We start from the raw sequence: 21,546 nt of genomic DNA, 5'->3' as shown, positions 1-21,546 counted from the left end.
TATCCAGTCAATGTATGACCCAATCAGCAAAGTTAAATGCTGAAGTCATTAACGTGGGTAGTGAAGACCAAGTTGTCGTACTGCATGCCTTGTAATCAGTGGGGCAGGTGCTATTTTCCAGCTGTTTTTCAATATAGTCACTTAAGTGTTTAAAATTAATATCAAATTCAGATTATGATTCATGTCCATTTGAATTAATGTCCACAACTTTCATAAATGAGAAAATATATTTTGGTGAAGTATGTTGCCAAAGATACTGTTAATTAAAGTCACTGGCCCACTAAAATTGTGTGCTTTATGTTCAATCTTGTGTGTAATTGAATGCTGCGATTGTGCTCCCACAGAAAAAAAAGATGTTTCCAACAGAATATTGATATAGTAAATATTTATCATTGGCATTTCACTTTTAATTATTATATCCAAATTGGCATTATAAACTGTTCTAACTGCAAAATTAATAGTTTCTGATCTAAAGGGAATTCCTCAATTTTATCAGACAATTATTGAGGTTACCCATTCTGTGCAAGGTTAACTGAACTTTAAATGATTGAAGGCATTTCATGGTCTTACCCTAAACTTGAATGTTAGTCAAATCTGCTTTCAATTTCCATTCATTTCTGACCATTAAATAGTATTTGTCTTGCATTGAAACCGGATCTCACTCTTTCTTTTCTTGTATCAAACATCATGGCTTTTAGTGCCTAGTGTCATTTGGGTCCCCTGTAAAATCATCTTGAACATTGTTTAAAAATTGCCTGGTAACCTAAAGTAAGATGGGACATGAATAGTTCCCAGTGAAATCACACTCATTTAATGCAGCTGTCAGCAATACTCTGTGCCTCCATAGCAGAAGGACATCAGTCCTTAAATGTATACTCCCCAAAGCAGCAAACATTATTATGTTTACCATAAATGAGGCATCCTGCAGGAGAGAAAGAGAGAGCCCTAAATTTCACGCAATGGCACGTAAAGGAGATACATAGATGTGTATTGCCAAAGGTGGCGGGGAAGGAGATCTACCAAGGCTGCTATTTCAAGAAACTGACAGAAGATGATTGTGAAGGATTGATCAGGAGCCGCAATTCCATTACACTAAATAATGGAGAAAAGACATTTTCTCTTTCAATATTCACCATCCTCAGACATTCTACACCATCTACCAGCAGCGCAGATCTCAGCCATCAAAGTCAATGGCTGAGGAATAGGAGGCGGTCCTTGGGAGAAGGCCTCACATAGTACAAAATCTGTTCATAACTGAGGAATCATTGCATGCTTAATTGACAGGTGGGTAGCAGAGTCCTAAAGCAATTCACGCCACAATGTTTCCTCCCATAAATGTCTCATTGTGATAACTACGTGCTCTTTGGTTTGATCAGCAGTAGACACCATAATTACCAAAGTAACACACACAAAATGCTGGAGGACCTCAGCAGGCCAGGCAGTATCTATGAAAATGAATAAACAGTCGATGATTCGGGCCAAGATCCTTCATCAGGACTGAGAAGGAACGGGGAAGATGCCAGAATAAAAAGGTGGGGGGAGCTGAAGGCGGATAGCTTGAAAGTGAAAGGTGAAGCTAGGTGGGTGGGAGAGGTCAAGGGCTGGAGAAGAAGGAATCTGATAGGAGAGGAGAGTGGACCACAGGAGAAAGGGACAAAGGAGTGGACCTAGGTGGAAGTGATAGGAAGGTGAGAAGAGGTAAAAAAATCAGAGTGGGGAATGGGGGGGGGGTGGGGGGGAGTGGGAATTGTTTTTTACCGGAAGGAGAAATTGATATTCATGCCTTCAGGTTGGAGGCTACCCGGGCAGAATATAGGGTGTTGCTCCTCCACCCTGACGATGGCCTCGTCTTGGCACAAGAGGCGGCCATGGACTGACATGCCAGAACAGGAATGTAAATTGGAATTAAGAAGTTTGGCCATTAGGAAGTTCTGCTTGTCGCAGATGGAGCAGTGGTGCTTGACGAAGCAGTCCCCTAATTTACGAATGGTCTCACCAGTGTAGAGGAAGTAGCATCGGGAGCATTAGATGCAATAGACAACCCCCAGCAGGTTAAGTGTTGCCTCATCTGGAAGGACTGTTTGGGGCCCCAAATGGAGGTGAGCGATGAGGTGAATGGGCAGGTGTAACAGTTAGGCTGTTTACAGGGATAAGTGCCGGGAGGGAGATTAGTGGGGAGGAATGAATGGACAAGGGAATTGCAGAGGGAACAATCCCTGTGGAAAGCAATGGGGGGAGGGGGGTGTGGGTAAAGATATGTTTAGTGGTAGGATCCCTTTGGAGATGGCAGAAGTTGTGGAGAATGGTGTGTTGGCTGCAGAGGCTCATTGGGTAGTAGGTAAGGACAAGATGAACTTTATCGCTCTTAGAGAGCGGGAAGATGGGTTTAGTGCAGATGTCTGGGGAAATGGAGGAGATGTGTGTGAGAATGGCATCAATAGTGGAGGGCGGAAAACCCCATTCTTTGAAGAAGATGGAAATCTCTGATGTTCTGGAATGGAAAGCCTCATCCTGGGAACAGCTATGGTGGAGGCAAAGAAACTAGGAAAAGGAAATAGCAGTTTTTACAGGAGATAGGGTGGGAAGAGGTTTAGTCAAGATAACCGTAGAATTAGTAGGTTTACAAAGGATGTCAGTTGACAGCTTGTCTCCAGAGATGGAGACAGAAAGATCGAGAAAGGGAGGAGACGAGTCAGAGATGGACAAAGTGAATTTCAGGGCAGAGTGGAGGTTAGAGGCAAAACTGAAGAAATTGACAAGCTCAAAATGGGTGCATGAAGCAGCACCAATGCAGTCATCAATTAAATGGAGGAAAAGTTCTGGAGTTTTACTGGAGAAGGCTTCAATCATGGACTGTTCTACATAGCCCATGAGAAAACAGGCATAGCTGGGGCCCATACGGGGGCTCATGCCTACCCTTTGAGTTTGGAGTAAGTGGGAGGAACCAAAGGAAAAATTGTTGAAGTGAGGACCAGTTGAAGTGAGGACCAGTTCTGCCAGGTGGAGGAGGGTGGTAGCAGAGGTGAATTGTTTTGTTCTTTTGTCAATAAAGAAGCTGAGAGTTTTGAGACCTTCTTGATGGGGATAGAAGTGTATTGGGACTGAACATCCATGGTGAAAATGAGACGGTCAGAGCCTGGGAATTGAAAGTTAATGAGATTGACTGCACGAGAAGTGTCGCAGATGTAGGTGGAAAGGGACTGAAACAAGTAATTAACTCAAGTAAGGTAACTACAATTACCATCTTTCTTGCTGCATCACCATAAAATATTTTCTACTGCAGCTTACACATTTAGCTACCTTCTGTTTTATCCTCATTGGTATCAAGATAGGCTCCTGTTTCCCTCTCACCAGAAGAAAAAGATGTGGGAAAAAGAGGTGGAGAAAGGAAAGGAGTGGGCTGATGATATTGATACAAAGCTCAGTCTGCCATTCAAAATGGTGCTGCCATCATATCTTCCTATTTTGTCAGCCTTCAGTATGTTGAAATATTTATTGATTTATTTACTTATAGGGAGGACATCAGGGGTAATTTTATTTTTACACAGAGTGGTGGATGCATGGCTGCGAAGGGTGTGGTGGAGGCAGATAAATTGGAGATATTAAAGAGACTTGGATAGGCAGATGGATGAATGAAAAATGGAGGGCCAGGCAGCATCTATGAAAAAAAAAGCAAACAGTTGATATTTCAGGCCAAGACTCTTCATCAGGACTCATGAAGGTCTGATGCTGTACTGTTCTATGTTCTGTGTTCATCTTTGACAGCCTGGTCAGCCTTATAACTCCTTCCCAAGTCATCCTCTTGGCGTAGGAGTTGTGGAATCAGAAGCAAGTCACACAGAGGATCACCTTCCCCCTATCAATTCCCAGTAACATGGAGGGGAGCATAAAGATTTCCATTACTTTTGATGTTATTCTTACATATAGCCTTGAATTATACAAGCCTATTAAACTTCTGTTTTCCTATAATAAAATTGAATTGGGTAAATGGATCTACAAGAACAACCACTTGAAGAAATTGGAAAAAATTTTTGGAAAGAGCGTACATCTATTTTGTTTCCACAAAAACATAAGCAATCCTCATGTATCTGATGCAAGACATTCCTGCTGAATCTAAGGCCATTTGCCCATTGAGTTCTGCTGTTCATTTGATATTCAGTTTCTGGCATTTCCCTACACAGCGGAGCAATACAACCAGCAAAAGGAAGGTAGAAGAGCAAAGGGTCTGGGAGAAGAGGGAAGGTAAATGAGAAGTGGGGTGGGGAATAATAGGATAGGAACAGGAATGCTGGAGTGAGAGACAGTTAAAGGGGATAAAATCACAAGAAAGTGTGAAGCACAAGCTCTGCGGGGTCAATTACATGACCTATACTTCAACTGAACCCCAAGATTTCTAATTCTGCCTTGTCATTACTGCTATTTCCTTTCCTTTCTCCAAACCATCATCGCCCTCCATTCTCTCAAATAGCTGGCACAGATCAACAAGGTCATAAAAATGACCAGAGCCACACAGTCATACTGCACAGAAACAGGTCCACATTTGTGTTGGCTATCAATTGCTCATGTGCACTCATCCCATTTGCCAGCACTCAGTAAGTAGTCAGTCATAGAGTCATAGAAAAGTACAGCACAGTAACAGCCTCTTCACCCATCTAGTCTTCCTAATCCCATCGATCTGCACCCAGACCACAGCATTCCACACCTCTACATGTACCTACCTAAACATCTCATAGCATTGAAATCGAGCGTGCTTGCACTACTTGCACTGGCAGCTCATTCCACACTCTCACAACCCTCTGAGTTAACAAGTTTTCCTTCTTATTCCCCTTAAACTTTTCACCTTTCACCCTTAACCTATGACTTCTAGGTATAGTACCACCCAACCTCAGTGGAAAAAGCCTGTTTGCATTTACCCTATCTACTGTATACCCCTTATAATTTTGTATATCCCTATCAAATCTCCCCTCAATCGTCAAAGTTCCAAGGAATAAAGTCCTAACCTTACACAATCTTCCTTATTACTTAAGTCCTCCAGTTCCAGCAACGTCCTTGTAAGTCTTCTCTGTACTCTTTCAACTATATTTACATCCTTCCGGCAGGCAGGTGACCAAATCTACACACAATTCTCTAAATGGGGTCTCACCAATGTCTTTCACAACTTCAATATAACATCACACTTCCTGTACTCAATACTTTCATGTAGGAACACCAATATGCCAAAAGCTTTCTTTATGACCTGATCTAGATGTGACACCACTTTCAATGAATTATGGACCTGTATTCCTAGATCCCTTTGTTCTACCATACTCCTCAATGTCCTACCACTCACCCTGTAAGACCTACCTTGATTGATCCTACCGAAGTGCAACATCTCACACTTGTCATCTGCCATTTTTCCAGCTGGTCCAGATCCCACTGCAGGTTCTGATAGTCTTCATCGCTGTCCACTACACCTCCAGTCTTGGTGTCATCTGCAAATATGCTGACCCAGTTAATCATTCAGGTCATTGATATAGATGGAAAACAACAATGGACCCAGCACCAATCCTTGCGGCACTCAAGCTTCAAGTTTATTTATTTTCAAAGACCATCACAGAGAGTGAAAGAAATCTGCTCTCAACCTAACTGACACCCTGTCTTTTCAGTCTATCTGCACCAACATTTAAATTGAACCACCGACGGAACTTCGTAAGTCTCCGCACTCTGGAGAGAGGAGTAAAGAGTGCAGAGAGTGAGCAAAATTGGCTCTTGTCTCTGATCTGGGCTGGTGTTTCAATTGGCTAAACAGCGTGCAGTACCCAGCACCACTGTTGCGAAAGGCTCCAGGCCTAAACCACGCCGCCCAACAAATCGTTCCAGGCCCAAATTTCATCACCCAGTCCAAAGCCGCTCTCAAGCTCTTCAGATCAGTTCGGTGCCCAGAGTGATCCAACATGGCGCCCAGGCCACTTGAACAAGCATTGGAATTTCTCTGCCCAGCCTTGACTTCTGCTTTCGGCACCAAGAGCAATCCAAACTCGCTCCCAGGCCAGCTGTATCAGTATCGGAGCTTCATCTGTAACAATTCTGCCATGCATCATCTCACACATCCTCCAAGCTCGCCGTGCCACCACTCACTTCTTCACTGCCTGTGGTGATAATTTAACACAATTTACCACAAAAAAGAGGTGTTTTTAGTAATGTTTTTAGCTTTTTGACAACCAGAGCTGTTGCACACATTTGGTAGCGCCATCCTAACTGGAAGATGGCACTCCACTAGTCATAGGCCTCCAGTCAGAAAAACAACCATAAACCACTTCTCTGTGGCTTCTCCCACAAAGCCAATGTCTAATCCAATTTAGTACCTCATCTTGAACGCCAAGCAATTGAACCTTCCTGACCAACCTCCATATGGGTCTGGCTGGAGCTGAGATGAGGAAGACCCTGGCCAGAGTTAACCCACGCAAAGCAGCAGGCCCAATAATATACCAGGTTGGGTTCTGAAAGACTGGGCAGCCAGGCTAACTGAGGTACTGATGGATATATTCAAAATATCTCTGGAACAGTCCATTGTCCTCTTGGTTTTAAAAGTAGCAAACATTATTCCAGTGACAAAGAAGGTGACAGTAACCTGCCTAAATGATGTTTGTCCTGTGATATTAACATCAACCATTATGAAATGCTTTGAGTGACTGGTTATGAAGCATATTAAAGCCATTCTCCCAGCTACATTGGGCTATTTCTAGTTCGCTTTTTGCTCAAATCGATCTACTGATAATGCAATATCCTCTGCCCGCCACACTGTCCTGTTCTACATGGAAAGTGGGGCCACATGTACCAGACTGCTGCTTATAGACTTCAGTTCCGTGTTTAACACCATCATACTCTAGAAACTGGTGGGGAAACCATCCTCGCTGGGTCTCAACACCTCCCACTGTAACTGGATCCTGGACTTCTTAACAGAACGGCCACATCAGTTTGTGTGGGCAGCAACCTCTCTAGTCCAGTTTCACTGAGCACTGGTGCTCCATAGGGCTGTGTGCTCAGCCTGCTGCTGTTTACATGTCTGACCCATGACTGTGTTGCAGCATTCATTTCAAGCTGTCTCATCAAGTTTGTGGATGACACATCAATGGTTGGCCTCATCAACAACGATGACGTATTGGCATACAGATAGGAAGTGAAGCGGCTAGTGGACTGGTGTGAGAATCACAACCTAAGTCTGAATGTAGTGAAGACCACGGAAATCATTGTGGACTTTAGTAAGGTTCAGATGAACCATCCACCTCTGCAAATGTGTGGCTCCTCCATAGAACGAACTGAGTGCACCAAGTTCTTGGAAGTTCACATCATGGATGACCTTACCTGATCCCTCAGTATCACCTCCCTGAACAAGAAGACACAGCAGCACCTTCACTTCCTTAGGAGAGTGGCGTAAGCAAGGCTCCCACCCCCCAAATTAACTGTGTTTCACAGGCGCACCATTGAGTGCATCCTGACAAGTTGCATCTCCATCTGGTATGGGAGCAGCTGAGCATTGGAACAGAAATCTCTACAAAGGACTGTGAGAACAGCTCAGAAGACCATAGAGGTCTCCCTACTATCCATCGGAGACATTTATCAGGAGGGCTACATCCACAGGGCCTTTAGTATTATCAAGGATCTCAACCATCCATTCACCATCTTCTACCACCAGGCAGGAGACCTCAATGCATAAAACCAAGACCCGTCGGGATGGGAAACAGTCTCTTCCCTCAGGCCACTAGGGCTCTGAGCTCCCTGCTGCAGCACATTCAAAGTGTCACCAGGTAATCTGTTCTGTACCTGACAATATTTAATTTATGCACTTTACTTGGTTTATTTATACATAATTCATCTGTCAGTTTTGTCCTTACTTTCATGTTATTGTGTGTTATATAGTATGTGTGCTATGTGTACTGTACTTTACACCCTGATCCAGAGAAAAGTTGTCATGCATGAAGTCATGCTGACTATCTCTAATCTGTCCATGACTATAAAATACTCATATATTGCAGCCTTCTATGTCTTGGCATCTCAAGTACTTGTCTAGATACTTCTTAAAAGTTCTGAGAGTCTCTGCCTGCGCCTTCTCCTTGGTCATCAATCTAGTTTCCAACCACCCTCTGGATGAAAAAAAACACTTCCTGTGATTCCCTCAGCATCTCCTGAGACAATGTTCAATTCTTTTCAGAAATACCGAAAGCATGAGGCCACTTGGCCCATCAAGTCCGTGCTCAATTAATGTAAAATGTTCCCACAACTCTCACTCCTACTCCCTGACCTATTATCATGCAAATTCTTTACCTTCAGGTACTTATCCAGTTCACTTCTGAACAGTAGAATTGAATCTGCCTCTGCTTCTACTCCAGCAGTATACTTCAGACTCTATCCATTTACTACTTAAAATAATACAGGCATTACTTTTTATTTTTCCTCTAATGAATGCCCTCTAGTTCCTTATTCCATGGCTAAGAATAGTTTCTCTTTGTATTTCTGTCTATATCTTTCATGAGTTTAAATCCATTTTCCAAATCTCTTCACAAAGTTCCCTTTTTTAGCGAAAACAACCCCAGCTTCTCTAGTCTGTCAATGTAACTAAGATCACTCAACCCTGAAATCTAGTAAATCTCCTGTGCAAGGTTGCTAAAGCATTCATATCTTTCTTTGAGTGGTGTTGGAACTGCCAAAACCCACAATTTGTGGTGTCATGCCCTTCTGTCTCATTTACTCCAAGCCTTTATTTATGAAGCCCAAGATCCCATATGTTCACTTAACAATGTTCTCAATCTGCTCTGTCAATTTCAATCCACTTTAAGTTCGAAGTACATTTATTATCGAAGTATGTACATTGTACGCAACCTTGAGATTCACCTTCATGCAGAACAAAGAAACGCAATTGAACCCTTAAATAATCCACACAACAAAGACCATCAAACACCCAATGTGTGAAAAAGAACAAATCATGCAAATAATAAAAAAATAAACAAGTAATTCACAGAACATGAACTGCAGAGTCCTCGAAAGTGAGTCCACAGCCATGGAGCCAGTTCAGTGTGAAAGAGTGCCAATGGTTACAGGCCACAGCTGCAGAGTCAAAATATTTTAAATCAACAGTACGCATAATTACATATGTCTGTGTTTATTCCCCTTACAGATTTATGCCCTCTAGTTTATATTGCTTCATCTTATTCTTCCATAAAAATTTAACACTTTGCATTACTCAGAATTATATTTCATCTGTTCTAGTCAGAAGAAAAATAAATTATACATGATTTTTACAAGAAAACATAACTAGCACATAAAAAAAAGCAAAGTCCATTCTAGTGAAAAATGGTCAGTGGTCAGTGTTGCTAAACAATAGTGATTAGTGTTTTGCCAGTTGGTTCAAGAGTCAAATGGTTGAAGGGAAGTAGCTGGTCTTGAACCTAGCTGCATGGGACATCTGGTTCTATATTTCCTCTTTCTTCAGAGAATGGTGTTTCCCTTCCTCCACTGTTGCTGCTGCCCTCACCTGCATCTCCTTCATTTCCCAAACATCTGCATTCAAGCCATCTTCCTGCCGCCTTAACAGTGATAGAGTTCCTTACCTACCACCCCATGAGCCTCTGCTTCCAACACATCATTCTCTGCATCTTCAGCCATCTCCAAATGGATCTTACACCAAACATACCTTCACCTCCATCCCCATTCCCACTTGCCACAGAGATCACTCCCTCTGTGATTCCCTTGTCCAATCACAACCCCCCCCCAACTAATCTCCCTCCCAGCATTTATCCCTACAGGTGGCCAAACTGCTACACCTGTCCATTCACCTCCAATCAGGCCCGCAAACAGCCCTTCCAGGTGGGGCAACACTTCACCTTTCAATCTGCTGGGGTTGTCTATTGTGTCTGGTGCTCCAGATGTGACCTCCCCTACATTGGTGAGACCCACTGTAAGTTAGGGGATCACTTCATCGAGCACCTCCGCTCCATCTGCCAAAAGCAGAACTTCCAGCTGGCCAAGCATTTTAATTTCCATTCTGATTCCCGTTCTGACACTCCTCTTGTGCCATGATGAGGCCACCCTCAGGGTGGAGGAGCAACACTTTATATTCAATCTGGATAGCCTCCAACCTGATGGCACAAATATTGATTTTTCTTCTTCCAGTAAAAAATAATTTTCCCTCCCCTCCTCTCCTCTCTTTTTCTATTCCCCACTCTAGCCTCTTACCTCTTCTAATATGTCAATTTTAAGTTTGGCAGTGGTGCCTTTTGTATCCAAATTGAAGTCATTTAGATATGTAAAGAAAAAGCAGTAATTCTAGTATGAACCACTGGAGATCTTAACTCTGAGTATTCCTCCAATATATTATTGTTCCATTTCCTCTGGCAGAGAATTGTGGATGCATCAGAGAAACCAGCCTCAACTCCATGGACTTTGCCTATATTTCTCGTTGCCGCAGTAAAGCAGCCAGCGTAATCAAAGACCACATGCACCCTGGACATTCACACTTCTCTCCTCTTCCATTGGGTAGCAGATAGTGTTTTGTGCACATACTATGTTTTCTTTACCAACTGAGAGAAGTGAAACTTTAATGTTTCTGTTCCATTTTAAAATTAAAACAATACACTTAACTGATTCAATGCTCCTTTGACAGAAAATATTATGTTTTCAAGATGAAATCAAGGACAGAAATGTGTGAAATTTTCAGATACCACAAATAATTATGTTGTGTTAATATTCATTAAACTATTTCATTCCTGAAAATCACTTTGAACATATTAGCAAAAAATGACATCAATTCTGCTACTAATGTTAAGTGGCTATACTTCAAATTCAGAATCTAAGGCAACAATTTTACTATAAGATATAAATGCAATAACATTAGATCTATATTTAAATATGCCGTGGACACAAAGTAATGTCTACATATCCGTATTCATATGGTGTATGCTCCATTGAGCTCAGGGATTTATTTTGACCTTCGCTCAAATTATTAATTTTTAGGAGGCTATATAATGATTCTTATATTCTTTGAGAGAAAAGAAAACCTGTATAGGGATTTGCAAAATTTAAAAAAAAACATATTCCCACATTGAGATAGAAATTCCTCCTTGGTTGCATGTACTAATCATATGGTAATGTCTCTATGTAGTACGACCCCTTCAGAAACTCACTTCAATCACTTTCCATGGTATTTCATTTCAGAATTACAATGCAACAGACATGAATAATAGTGTGTTAATGTGCAAGCAAGCAAGGACAAATTTATGCATATCTTAAATTGATTTCAAACAATTTGATTAAATACTCATTTTTAGAATCAGTCAAAAAAAAGACAAAATTACACACCTCAGGGTCCTCAGTACCTTTATTAGAATGAGATTGCTCAAGTATTCCTTCTCCATTTTAAACAATGGATTTAATCTCTTTTACTCAGGCACTCAACAGGTAACACAAAATGTATCAGCATTTTGGACATCAGAGTACCTCAGTTTGACTTGCCAGATCATTATCAACTTAAAATGAATGATAGTAACCCACAAACTATAGGCAGAGAAAGGTATGCAGTAGCTACTCTGTGCTGCTATTTCCCAGATTCAGGTATTTATGAATTGCTCAATTCAATATTAGTTACATTACTTAGATTGCCACCATGTATGACTAGTTATATTGCCTACCAATTGATAGCCTGTTATGTTACTTATAATTTTCAATTACTATATGTAAGGGCTAGAATAATATTCCTAACAATTTTAAAATTATTCATGAATTTTATTTTATTTTCCATGAAAACCAGTCAAGCCTTATTAACTATAGTGGTTAAAATGTCTTCCCAGTAAAGCCATTTATCATAAAAATTATAGTGTTAGGACTAATACTAAAATTTAATTTATTTTGAGCAATATTAATTGTTGGTACAATTCTAAAGTGTTTTTTGCAGATCATTTTACAATTATGCAATTTAAACCATTTAGCAACTGATCCATGGAGATTAAAATTCTATGACTCTCTGGTTAGCAGTGCAAATCCATAATCAGAATTTAGTTTTGAAACTGTTATGAAATGTATAATAACAATCATTTTGTGTATTACTACAACGCTCTTCCTTATCCATCTTTACTGGTCCCACTGATGTATACAGAACAATCAGAAAGTGACACATGCAGGATACTCATCCGGTTAACTCCAAGTCTTGATTTAGAAAATGATTGTTAAATGGCACCACGAATACTCCAGTACCCCTTTCAAAGAACACCAAGGATCAGCTGGTAGTCCTAGAGGTGGGAACTGCTTAGTGAATTCTATACAAAATATGTGTGGATGTGATGGGAATAGTATTTTGTTGGTTGTGGAGATAACCTTTTCTAAAGAGCCAAAACCCATTAGTGAGGGTAAATGCACAAGGGAAAATATGAATGTGGGCATAGCAGGTAGAACTGTCCATTTCACCAGCCTATCTGACATCAAGGACGATCCCACTCACCCTGATTAGGGACTGTTTGTTCCACTCCCATCAGGGAGGAGGCTATGTAGCATCCATGCCAGGAACCCTGTTCTCAAACCGTTCTCACAGTTTCTTTTCTCCAAGCAGTAAATGCCATGAACTCTCCAGAACAGTGCCGGGAACTGGAGAGTGTCAGGCCTTGGTGTTCCAACACACCTGAACATTATTGATTTGCTTTAACCAGAACTTGTTGAGTAACTGGTTTAGTCATCAAGTTTTCCTTGGGTTTTTTGTGCTGCTTGTTTTTTGAATGCAGGTTCCTCATGTGTCCTGTTTTTAGTTTATTGAGTTTTGATATGCACGTGTTTCCAGTGCTATAGTTACTACTTAAGTTCATCTTGACCAGCGTTCATCGGAGTCCTGAATTTGGGTGCTGAGTGAATGAATACTCTGTGAACTCTTGTCCTCTCGAGAAAGGGCACTCTGAGTCATTTGTTATTCCTCTGCTATGTTCTTCAAATAAAGTCTCATCTTTATGTTCTACCTTCGAGCCTCGAGTTTACTCCACACCTGGGTCATTTGCCTGAAGATCTCGTTACAGCAGGACTCTTTATGAACCCAGCAGAGTTTGATCAATTATGTACAGCATTGACCCGCCAAGAAGAGTCAGTTAGCTGGCGTGAACATTGGCTCCAGGAGACACTAGCATTATTACAGAAAGGCTCTGAAACTGGTAGGCCGGATTTATTTTCTTGGGGGAGGGCTCTGTTTCCGAGCATTTGCCTATGCGTTCTGCTATGTTTGCCCAGATCTGCTGTGAGCGGTCAATTAACCTGCCAGCCTTAGAGCAGTACAATCGAGACTCCGAGTCTTTCAGCAGTTTGTTAAATCAGTGTTCCCTAACATTCTCTAGCGTTCGAGTTACAACCCGTTAAGTTCCCCTCAGACAGGACCGAGGTGTTTCACATAGCTTCCCTCCTTTCAGGCTGGGCCCTGTCATGGGCTACGACCTTATGGTAAACGGACTCTTCCTTGTGTTTGGATATTAATTTATTCTGCATCGGGGGCTCGATCCATTGCCATCTGAGTTTCAGACCTCGGCAGCAGAGAGCGGGTAAAACAGGAGTCTTTGGTTACCCTATTTCAACAGGAATTAAATAACCAACTCAAGGAGTTCTTATCGAGCAGGGATCCAGTAGAGGATTTGGAGGAGTTTGTGGATATGACTATTATAATTGATAATTACATGCCTGAGAGAAGGAGGGAGAGGCATGGTGAGTTCCTCCAGAGATCTGGCTCTCAAAATCATCAATGCCTTCCCCAATTCCACAGACCAAGACTCAACCCAGATCCTTACAGTCTTCTCTGGAGGAGCTCATGCAACTGGAAAGAACCCAGCTTTCCCCAACAGAGCAAGAGAGGCGTGTTAAGCAGAGGAGCTCCTTACTACTTACTATGGTAAGGCTGGTCGTTTTCGAGTCCCTTGTCAGGAAACCCCCAGGAACATTCAGTAAGACAAGAATGGTGACGGTCTCTAGTCTCCCCATTTCAACAAATTCTGGGTGGCATTATCTTCCCTATTGTCTGGGGGAAACATTTACATTCCCCTGGGGCATTGGTAGACTCTGGTTCGGCAGAGAATTCTTTAGATCTTGGGCTGGCTAAGAGCATCAAAGTTCCTAAATTATGTCTCAACCAGCCACCTACTGCTTCAGCCCTGGACAGGAGACTGCTGGGACATGGACAAATTTCTTATCTTTCCATTCCTCTCAAATTAATGATTGGTATGCACGAGGAAAAGATTTGATTCCACCTTATTCACTCTCCAGATATTCCCCTAATCCTTAGTTACCTATGGTTACTCTCCCATAATCTGTGTATTAATCGGTCTTCTGGCACCATTCAGGGTTGGTCCACCCTTTGCCAGAATAATGATCTTTCTAAAGGTTCTGAGGGACCAGTTTAGGGTCCAAGAGGCCTGCCAGAGGTCTTGAGAGGCTAACCCAAGCTTGAGTTTCCAAGAGGCCAGCCCAGGTTTCCAAAATGCCAACACAAGTGTCTGAGATGCCAGCATAAGTTTCTGAGACGCCAACCTGAGTTTCTGAGATATCTGCTGTGGATGATGCCAAGTCATCGGTTGTAAGTCCTGAGTTGCCTTCTGACTCTTCAGAACTGAACTCCAAGTCAACTGAGTTGTTTAGAGTGCCTCCAGAATATTCGGACTTACTGGAGGTATTTAGCAAAAAGAAAGCCACAACACTTCCTCCACATAGAGACTATGATTGCATGATTGACTTGCTACCAGGTACTTGTCCTCCCCTGGGAAGGCTCTATGTCTTATCCACTCCCATGAGAAAAGCCATAGAGGATATATTAGGGAGGTTTTGACATCTGGATTTATTTGATCATCCACTTTGTCTGCTAGAGCAGGTTTCTTTTGTGTATCCAAGAAGGACGACAGACTGAGACCATGTATTGGTTACAGGGATCTGAATAAGTTTACCGTTAAAAATCCATATCAATTCCCTCCTATGAATACGGCACTCAGACTATTACAGGGAGTAATGGTCTTCACAGAACTTGATCTCCGGAATGCCTACAACCTTATTTGTATTCAAGAGGGAGATGAATGGAAGACTACCTTCAGCACTCCCACTGGACATTATGAGTATCTGGTGACACCATTCAGCCTAGTGAATGCTCCAGTAGTCTTTCAAAATGTTATAATTGACCACTTTGAGAAATGCCCAACTGCTTTGTGTTTATTTGGGATGATATTCTTATTTTTTCTCAATCGCTTCAGGAACATGTCCAAATTGTATAGAGTGTTCTTCAGCGTCTACTGGAGAATCAACTTTTTGTAAAACTTGAGAAAGGCAAGTTTCACTTTCCCAAAATTTCTTTCCTTGGATTTGTCATTTCCAATAGGGATTTCTAATGGACCCTGAGAAGATCCAAGCAGTACAGAATTGGCCACAACCTATGTTGGTAAAATATCTCCAACACGTTATTGGATTTGCCAATTTCTGTCGTTGCTTCCTTCACATCAGTTCTATTGCAGTTCTACTTAGCAACCTTTTGTAATGGAGTTTAATGCCTTAGTCAACGGGGTAAAAGTTGTGCTCTTCTCAATGAACCATCTCTGACAGGAAATGACAACCATGTGGTTTCTTTTCCAGAGATGAATGAGATGAACTGTGACATTGGCAACAGGGAATTGCTTGCTGTCAAGATGCCGCTTGAAGAATGGAGACATGATTTGAACTGATCATAAAAACTTAGCTTATATCCAAGGTGAAAAGAGGCTGAACTCCTGTAGGCATGTTGGTTGTTGTTTTTCAGTAGGTTTAATTTTAATATAAATCAAGGACCTGGTTTCAAGAATCAGAATCTGGACACTCTCACTAGATAGTTTGATACACCCAATAAGGAAGAGCTACTAGAAACTATTTTTCCCAGTTCAAGGCTGATTGGGTCCCATTAGATGGGAGACCAACTCTATTGTGTGAAAAGCCCAGGAACAATGTGAGGCTGATCCATGCAATGGACTTCACAGTTGTATCTTCATCCTGAGGTGGTTTGTTCCAAGGAATTGAATTAGGGGCATGGCACTAACATGGTCAGGCACCTGAAAGTTTGTATACATAAGAGCCGAATCTGATGGCCAGTCATAACAAAGGATAGCAAGGACTATGTTTTGGCGTACAATGTGTGTGCCCAAAGTAAGGAACATAGATCACTACCCCAAGGTCTCTTACAGATTTTATCTATTCCCACTCATCTCTAATCTAAATTTCGATGGACTTTATCACTGGTCTTCCTCTATCATAGAGAAATAATGTTATTATGGTTGTGGTGGATTGATTCTCAAAGACATGCCACTTAATTCCTCTTCTCAAACTTCCCACAGCTTCAGAGATTACTGATCTTATGTTAAGAAAGATCTTCCGAGTGCACAGCTTTCCTCAGAATATTGTCTTGGACTGTGGTTGAAATTCACGTCTAAATTCTGGAAGGCCTTTGTCATCTCATTGGGGCTACTGAAAGTCTATCCTCTGAGTTTCATCGGCAAACCAATGAGCTGATAAAGGGAGTGAATCAGGATTTGGAAAGATCCCCAAGTTGTTTGGTTTCAGTAAACCTAACTAAATAGAGTGGCCATTATATTTGGGCAGAGTTCACACATAATAATCTTTTACACTCCATCATTGGGATGTGACCCACTGAGTGTCAGTTTGGCTACATTCTTCCTCTATTCCCAGGCCATGAGTCCAAGGTGGGTTTCCTACAGCTGGTAAGTTGATTAAGTGGTGCAGGCAGACATGGTCAAAGGCCAGATCAATTTTAATGACCAACTCCCAATAGCAGTAGCATCAGGCTAATGGTCAAAGGCGGCCATTCTGTCTGGGCCAGTGGGGTTGACTTTCCACTTGAGACCTCCCCTTGCAGGTGGAATCTCAGAAATTGACACCTAAATTCATCGGTCCTTTCAAAGTTCTTCAAAGAATCATTCTGGAGTCATACCACCTACAATTACCACAAACCCTATATATTCAACCTACCTATCATGTTTCCTGCCTCAAATCTGTACCTTCTGTTCCCTTGGCCCCTGTTTCCAAGTCTCCTCCACCTCCTCGTTTTGTTGACTGTCAACAAGTGTACACAGTTCAGCGACTACTGTATTCTCATTTTGTTTATGGTAAAGTACAGTACCTCATAGACTGGGAGGATTATGGCACATTACGGGTGGGGATCCTGTCATGATCTCCTTGGAATAGCGCAGAGCGCTGGAGAGCTTCAGTCCTCGGCACTCGAATATCATTGATTTGTTTCAATTATAATTTGGTAGAGACTGGGTTAGTCTTATTAAGTTTTCCTTGGGTTTTTCATGCCGCTTGGTTTTTGAATGCGTCCTCTTGAGTAAGTGCACGCTGAGTCATTTGGCATTCCTCTGTTATCATCTTCAAATAAATCCTCATCATTATTTTCTACCTTCAGATCTCGAGTTTACTCCGCACCCTCCGCAGGGTTTGTTTGCCTGAAGATTTCATTACAGTAAGGATGATCAACACCTCCACGCAGTAACCCACCCTCCACCACCACCCAACCACCACAACTTTATCATTTCAAGTCAATCACCTTGTGTACAGACATTCCTGTCCCTAGCATCATTTTATGGACTTACAGTCTATATATATATATATACACAATCTTATTTATATATATTTATTGTTTTTTTGTATATTTTTATTGTGTTCTTGATCTATTGTGTTTTTTTGTACTGCATCAGATCCAGAGTAAAATTATTCTGTTCTCCTTTACACTTGTGTACTGGAAATAATGTTAAACAATCTTAAATCTTGAATCAACAACACTCAAGCTCCATGATTCTCTGGGTTATATGAGATATCCCTAACTACAAACCAATTCAAAGATTAATGATCATTTCCCTCCAGAACCTAAATGTCAGCATGAGCACAAACAGTTCTGATGAAGTGTCATTGATCTGAACCATTGGTTCAGTTTTTCTCTCCTCATTTGTGGCCTGACCTTTTGAATTTTGCTGGGACTTTCTGCTTTTATATCTTAAGGAAAACAACGGGATTTGAAATCAAGTACTTGTTCAATGCATTAATGTCCGTGTGCTGATATCTACCACTGAAATTTAGCTGTGTTGACTTTAAAGTATCTGGAAAGTTTAAGAAAATAAATTATTTCTGAAGACACTAGTAGAGAAGAAATTTTTCAGTGAACCTCAACTTTATGGAATAAAATGCATGACAATCAACACCAATAAAGCATCATGCAAAGTATGACTTAGAATACTTGGTGTATTTTACAGTGAAAAATTTGGTGACAAATTACATTTTTTGCAATTAAATTCTGAGAAAGTAATTAATAGTTTAGATTTGGCTGCACACTCACTGGGCTGTGATCCGCTGAAATCAAACTGATCCAATTTGATGCTTAAATAAATATCTCATATATTATCTTAACATTCACCTAAAATTCCAGTGATTCATAACACATTAGTTCTGTTGATGTTAAAATGTCTAGTCAACTTAATAGAATAAATTATTACTGAAGATGCTCATAGAGGGGATTCATAATACATTAATTCTATGTGTAGCTGGATTGATTACAGTTGCTCATGTATAACCTAAAAGTACGGCACTCACATGGGATCTGTTTCTCTCTTCTGTGAGGGTTTAATCTGTCCCAGTAATTGATGAATATGGGAATGCACATGGCTTCCACACAAATAACCTGCTTGAGTCATTGCCCAACTTTCACTAATGACAGTGATAAATGAATTTACTGGCTTTGTTACAATAGCTCTAAGTGCATTCAAGTATTTAAAAATAATTTTTATGAAAATTGAGTGTTGTATAAACATAAACATTTCCTTATGTTGAAAACCGATGCACAATTTTTAAACATAACAATGCAGAAGATTTTTGCAACTAATCCTCCCTGACTGTCAATTTCTAATATTGTAAACTTATTTGAGTTGAAACATTGTCTGGCTTACCACATTTAAAATACGTGGCTGTGAGGAATCCAGAAGATTTTAAGTCAACACAGTACTTCTGCTTTGGTCTTGTCTTCAATCAGAATGTGATGGGTTTTTAACAACACCAGTGATTTCCATGGTCCATGATTTATAGTAAAATGATAGAGCATGGATTTTGTAATGGGATGCCAACAAGGCAAAACTTCCTCAAAATCATTTACATGAAAGTTCATGATCAAGTGGTTCAGGTTCATTTGATTAAGCAAACAAAACAGGTTATATTTCATTCTGATTATTTGACACATGATTAAACTTGCAGGCTTCTTTCCAGTTCTTGAAAAACAAAGAATTAACCTGTACTATAAAGGTTAATGAAATTGCTCCATAATTCTTTGCACTAATTCAAACTGCTTCAAAAATGGCCACCAAAAACCTTAATTACTATACGTTTTCCCTCTACATTTAATTGTTTTAACATTGACAGTGATATAAAATATCACATGTTGATCAGAATCAGAATCAGGTTTAATATTAGGAAAGATTTTAAACAATCTCTCCTTCGTCAAATGGTAACGATGTACAATTTTAAATTGAATCAATAAATGGCTAGCACAAATCGAGGAAGAGTTAACCAACTTCAAGATCCGCATCCAGTCCTCCATTATAAAAGTCAAATTAAGTTCCTTTTCCCCAATATTGTTTAATCTTAAAGAAAGGGTGCTTATCCCATTGTAATAATAAATTATAAATTCTTCCAATGGAACACTTCATCACAGGGTTCATACTCAAAATAGTATCTAACAGGTCAGCCTCTAATACGCAAGGAAAATTACTTAAATTTTTCTTAAATCTTTCCTAATGTTGATAGTTATTGTGATAGATGTAAAACTGAGACAGCTACACTGACACACATGTTTTGGTCTGGTTCTATACTGGAACAGTTTTGGAAGTCAGTTTTTTCTACAATTTCTAAAGCACTTAAAATTAATTTACAACCTAACAAATTAACTGTGCTCTTTGGAATAATATCTCAAAATATCCATGGTATTTCTTTGTCTGACCAACATGTTATTGCATTTGTTACATTGATAGCTAGGAGGGCCATTCTGTTGAAGTGGAAGGATACGTCGGCTCCCACTCTGTCACAATGGTTCTCTCAAGTGAAGTTATGTCTTAGTTTGGAGAAAATTAGAAGCCGAACCTACGAACCTATATTTGATTTTGAGAAAAGATGGGGTTCATTTGCTTGTTACTACCATTTGAGTTAATTGATAGATTTCCTCCACAATCTAATTGTAAATTGTGGTGTAATTTTTTTTTTTGCTGTGATGCACCATCAATAACTCACGCTGAGAAGTAGGAAGCGAGGTATCGGCTTTTATTGACTGGAAGAATGAACAACACTACATCCTGGGGAATGAGGCTGGGCAACAGGCCTCAGTCGCCTTTATACAGGGGTCTGTGGGAGGAGCCACAGGAGCAGTCCAGACAGGTATATGTAGTTCACCACATGCTGGCAGTTTGACGTTTATCTTTAGAAGCTTTTTGTATGACGTATGGCTCCGGGGTTGAACACCTAATGGGTTCTTTTTTTCCTCTCACCTTTTTCTTGCTTAGTAGGGTTTTTTTTTTCTTCTTTTTTTTTGTGTCACCGTATTTTTCAATCCTAATATTGTTTTTTTTCCCTTTTGAGGACATTGTAAGTGTTACTTACTTCGAAGTACTCTTGGAAGGAAGGAAGGAAAGAATGAAAGAAAGAAAGAGAGAGAGAGAAAAAGAGAATGAGCGAGAAAGAGAGAGAAAGAAAGAAAGGAATCAGGTTTAATATCATCAACATAAATCAGGAATTTTGTAACTTTGTAGCAACAGTACGATACAATGGATGATAATATAGAAAAAACTGAATTACAGTAAGTGTATATTTTTTAAATAGTTAAATTAAGTAAGTAGAGCAAAAACAGAAAAAAACAGATCAAGGTAGTGTTCATGGGTTCAATACCAACATTGAGCAGCACCCCTTTAATAATGGTATTATTCTAACACAGTGATTCCCAGCGGGATCGGTACTGCTCTCCATAGAGGTGGTTACGTGTCCTAAGGGGACATAAGGGAACTAGAAGATGCCTGGGGCATTCAAGGTTCTTGGGGTCGGCAGTAAGCAGCATCCTAAATCGAGGCACAAGACCTAACCAACCGTTAGTAGAGCAGGCTCTTGTGATCGTCTTTATCTTCTACTCACCATTCCTCTGCATGTTGCTAGCCTTGAATTCTAATCCTATACTTGAAAAGCATTGCACACTCAAGTCATTTGCCAAGAAAGCTGAAAATGACCTTGATAGTGGTCTCAGTGGTTTTTATAACACTTCCAAAATGATAGCAAAGAATGGAAATCTTCAGACAATTAGTGAAATATTAATAATGCCCGCTGTATCAGAAGTGCTCAGCACCATTCTCAAAATGAATACCAGTATTTTAAAATCAGTTCCTCTGAGTAATAACTCTAGCTCATTGTATTGACTAAATGAGTGAAGACATTGAGCATCAACTATGCACAGAGCTACAAAAAACAGAATTTGAAATACAAATGGTTGAGTCAACTGTG

Source organism: Hemitrygon akajei, chromosome 3 (genome assembly GCF_048418815.1).
Source record: "Hemitrygon akajei chromosome 3, sHemAka1.3, whole genome shotgun sequence".
Taxonomy (NCBI): domain Eukaryota; kingdom Metazoa; phylum Chordata; class Chondrichthyes; order Myliobatiformes; family Dasyatidae; genus Hemitrygon; species Hemitrygon akajei.
Note: the sequence above shows the minus strand (reverse complement) of the source record.